This window comes from Crassostrea angulata, chromosome 9 (genome assembly GCF_025612915.1).
Source record: "Crassostrea angulata isolate pt1a10 chromosome 9, ASM2561291v2, whole genome shotgun sequence".
Lineage (NCBI taxonomy): Eukaryota > Metazoa > Mollusca > Bivalvia > Ostreida > Ostreidae > Magallana > Magallana angulata.
Window position 1 is genome coordinate 36,942,030 of NC_069119.1, and position 4,946 is coordinate 36,946,975.

At 35.2% G+C, this 4,946-nt stretch overlaps 1 long non-coding RNA gene across 1 annotated transcript; it reads left to right on the forward strand.

Moving 5' to 3' along the window:
• The first annotated feature begins 1,334 nt into the window (after positions 1-1,334).
• On the forward strand, positions 1,335-2,944 carry LOC128162562 (uncharacterized). Its single transcript, XR_008240685.1, has 2 exons — positions 1,335-1,776; positions 2,214-2,944. It is a non-coding gene; the product is annotated as an uncharacterized LOC128162562 (long non-coding RNA).
• The last annotated feature ends 2,002 nt before the right edge of the window (positions 2,945-4,946 follow it).

The window sequence follows — 4,946 nt, forward strand, 5'->3', positions numbered from 1 at the left end:
ATAGTTCATAGCTGAATAAATTATACATGAAGACTTTGGATAAATATAATGGTTACCTTGTTGACCATCACGCCTCATTAAAACAGAACTGTTGCATTTGGAAAGGAAGAGACGGGAGAGGGGCTTGATCCGCCTTTTTCAAAACATACTTTTATCTGAAATTTACATAAAAATAACCCAGGTTTGACGCCAACGCCTACGCCACCCCCATAGCCGGGGGTATAGCATTTAAGCTCTTCCCGACTTCGTCTCGGTGAGCTAATGAGTCGAGCATTACCTGTACTAATCTTATTTGGTAGTGTTAAAATAATAAAGATTATTTTTTATTAATATGTTTTACGGTGCTACCGTTCTGGCGAGCGCAGCAAAAATTATACACATACCTTGCATCATTGTCAACTTATAGTTTTATCTAGGTATCAACGAACGTCAAAGAATTTTTGAGAGAATATATTGCTCTACAATAAGTATGCCAAAGGTACTAATTTTAATGGTTATGATACATACAGCGCAACCCCCTTCCCAGAGAGAGAGAGAGAGAGAGAGAGAGAGAGAGAGAGAGAGAGAGAGAGAGAGAGAGAGAGAGATACCTGTTTGTAGATGTGTAATTTCCCAATTTTAAATTTAATGGTCTGACTACATGTATATGCCATATCTACATAATTCTTTTTAACTGTTTATTTTTTTTATTTTATTCAAAATATCCTATTGTTTATTTCCTCCCTACTCATTCATGCACAATTAGCTTAAAAATGGATCGATATGACAGTAAAGTATCCCTTACCAAAATGAATTGTTTGCGGCAAACTTGCAGCAAACTTGCCGCAAATTTTCGGCAAACTGATTAGTTTACCAGAAAACTTTAGAACTTGTTTGCCGATCTTTGCCAGTAGTAGCGAACTTCTGGTAAACCTCTTATATTTTGCCAAAAGTTTACCAGACACCCAATTATGTTTGCAGCTTCTTCGCCAGAAGTGGCAAACTTTTGGCAAACACCTAAAAATTTGCCAGAAGTTTATCACAAACATTTCTTCTTTTTTCTCTGTTTGTTTTACTTCGTGAGCTTGCCAAAGCTTTACCAGAAATAAGACTTATACAATTTCATTTACACATTCAGCACAAATTTAAGACTGTCAATTATAATGAATTGCTTTTATAATTTGTGTATAGAGAAAAAATAAATCTAATTAATATTTTTGGATTTAAGTTTTATTCTAAGATAGTCTCGATAAAAATATTATTACGAAAATAAGATCAACTTTAATCGCATGATGCTTCATAATGAACCCCCCCCCCCCCCCCCCCCCCCCGACCCCACGTATTACGTGAACACCAACCTGTCTGTTCTTTTGTTATGCTATATTTTTTTTTCCTACGTTCAAATATCAGTCAACTTGGATTTGAGTATATAAACCGCTTGATGTTGAATCATGTAGATTGAAGAGTTTTCCGTAACGTTATGCTGTTCAGTGTTTGTTTCTACTTTTACTTTTGTTTCAATGTTAAGCTACGCGCGCGCTGATTGGTCGATCAATAGCTAGACGCCAATTTTCACATTCGATGCTGCCATGTTGTCTGCCATCACCGAGATGGTAAAGTGAATGAAAATAAGGGAATAAGGCTGTGCACAAGGTAAAAGAAACATTGTCAATGGAGTGTTTACTTTTGGAAAATCCACGGCTAAACAGAGGACGAATATAAGTGAATGAATCGAGTCTCAACACCTATGGCCACTGCATGCACCATCTGCATGATCATGAGCACGTTTTTGAAAAAGTAAGTGAAGTAATGAAAACATATTCGTTGAATGGCAGTTTAAACAGTTATTGGAATTTAAAACGAAAGACTGTGATCTTTTATAATGAGTTTAACAGTATAAGGCCGTCCCTATGACAATGCGGGGTGTCGAATCGAGCAAAACGTTCGTTATTGACGTCGTTGTGATGCATGAACAAATGATTAAAATTTATTTAAACAACGCCAAATTTAGGAAATTATCATTACATAGTGTAAAAGTACATTTCATATGATTTACATTTTTATTACTTAAATAAAAGAATTCATGTTCTACTCGCATAGTCAGAGTTAGAGTAGGCCTAGTGCAAATTTGTAGCTTTATATAGATTTATAGATTGAGTAAGTATATGATAGGCTAACTTGTTTTAATCTGAAAACAATTGTGTTTATATGAAATCCATTTATCTTCCCAATAGGTGTCTGCCCTGGTGACTGGGTTACACAGACCTAAAGAAAACCATGCGCAAAAAAAAAACCCCAATGATTTTATGATCAAATGATGCAACCAAAAAAGAGTGAAGACAGAATTTGTGTAAGACTTACGTAGAAAAGCATATAAACAACAGTGCTGAAGTCTGACCATTCCATTGTGGGCATTATTGTGATATTCGGCTATTTGTGTGATATTGTTTATGTGTGAAATTAAATCGGAGAGCACGTACAGGAGACCGTCATAAAAAAGACATCGAGAATGCCTTAAAGAATCCGTGATTAATTGTAACATGACCAGTGACCGTGCAGGGCTTAATTGTGAACTATCGGTAAAAGTATCGACCTAATTTCCGAAAAATATGGTATATGGTTTGAACTTCGCTCATTGTGAACTTTTGACAAGTCCATCTGTGCATGCATGTTGTGATCAAACTGCATTCAAGTTTATCGATCTGCAGCAACAAATCATCACCTATCGGTTGAGTACCATTTGTCAAATTTCAATATGGTTTGTTCATCAGTTTTGTGTTTATTTTTGAAATTTATAAAATGTGTAAAATTTTAAGTTAATTACTTGTGTCCTTTATCTCTAATTTTGCTGCAACTGTTTAAGTTAAACAACATCTTTGTCAATCACCAGTAGAAGTTATTTGTTAATTGATTGAAAAGCATAGTACATGTATTAGTAACTCATTATTAAATGATTATTAGTGTTTATTAATTGTTTTTCTTATGTTGTAATATCTTAAAGTTGCTATGTCTATCTGTAAGCTTGCGGCAAATTTGCCGCAAACAGTTTGCCGGAAGCTAATTTGCATACGAATACTGAACTTGCTGCAAATTTGCCGCAAACAGTTTGCCAGAAGCTAATTTGCATACGAATTCTGAACTTGCCGCAACTTTGCCGCAAACAGTTTCCCAAAAGCTAATTTGCATACGAATTCTGAACTTGCCGCAAATTTGCTGCAACTGTTTGTCGCAAATTTGCAGCAACCTCTCTGCAAATTTGCGGCAACTGTTTGCCAGAGGCCTTATATTTTGGTAAGGGATGGCTCTTGCTAATATATATACATAAAATCTCTATATTTAAAAAAATTAAAAACAAATCATACGTCAATGAGGCAGTTATCGCAGCTGAAATAGCAAGAACACGAATTACAGATGTTTGATCCACCTCTAAATTTATCGCGGGAAATATAGCGCGAGTGCACTGTGACGTCATCCATTACTTTGTTCGTCTTTGTTTACGTTTCTCAACTCAATACGAAGGTATGGAAGCATGTAACAAATCTTTTGAGTCTCGCCAAACCATATGCGGTGCTCAAATCTTGTCTTCAAACTTTAAGTCACCGTAAATTACGAGTTAAAAGTCGGCCATTTTTGGCATAGCACCACGGGTGAAAACATTAGAGAGCATTATGGGACGTAGACAAAAAATGTTGTTTGATGAACTGTAGGTTTAGCTCGTTCTTTTTCCCGCGCACACTGGTTCTTAGAGCTCGCTTCGCTCGCCGGCGCTGCACGCCGGCGAGCTGCGCTCGCTATAAATAACATAATTTAGAAAATATATACGACGCATTACACCACCTTTGGTTTAAAATTTCCCGATGGATTTTACAGCGATGTGTAGACAGTTACTTCGCAGCACAGTTAAGGCAGTCAATAAAAATATCGGGAAATTTTTGTGATGAAAACAGGTATACTTTAGTTCAACTGGCATGTCCTTTTTAAAATCAATAACAGTCACTCAAATGCAATACATTTCTAATATATATATATATAACAGTACAATATTTTATGTCCATAGTGGTCACGTGATATGGCAGTCGCATGGTACAAGCAGATGTATTTAACAGTGCGACATTTAAGTCCGGACATGACAAGGTCCGGGCTTTTAGCTACCCTTTCCGTTGGACATAGCTTACTTTGTTTATATATCTTGATGGGACATTTTACTTTGATCCTATCATGTCAGCATGAATGTACACATTGCTCTAGTTTTCTTATAATTGTCTCTCAAATATCAAAATCCCATGGGATTTTGGTGGGATTTTTCATCCCATCTCAAACCCCACCAAAATCCCATGGGAGAAAAAAATCTTTGTGGGATATAAACTCCCATGGGATTTTTTCTCCCATCTTTGGTGTTTATAGGATAATTAATCCTATAAAAGGCTTTTATAGGATTTAAAATCCTCTGAATGACCATGTTGGGATATTTTATCCCAGAGGATAAAAAGTCCTCTAAATATATTATCTTGATTGATTGTATGTTGGGGTTAACTAAACACTTATGATTCAATTGTCTGATCATATAGTCTAGAAAAAGCAATATTCAAACAACCAATGTATTAATTTATTAGATAATGTCATTATATCCATCTAATGAATTACACATGCTAAATTATATGTACCATCAATAACATATTCTTCTTGAAATGACTTTATAGAGCTTATAACAATAAGATTTAACAAATTCTGCGAAAATAAATACCAAAAATTACCAATTCTATTGAATATTAATGAAAATATTTCTGTTTATGTAAACCTATAAACTCTTACTTTTCACTGCAGCCAAGAGAATCATTTTCGTTTTAAATTTTGATTGATTGATATGATTTGATTTGATACTGTACATCAGGTAAACCGGCATGACCCAAGGAACAAGAATATATATGATTTATGGGCGGGGATCTCAACTGTTTTCAAGATATTTG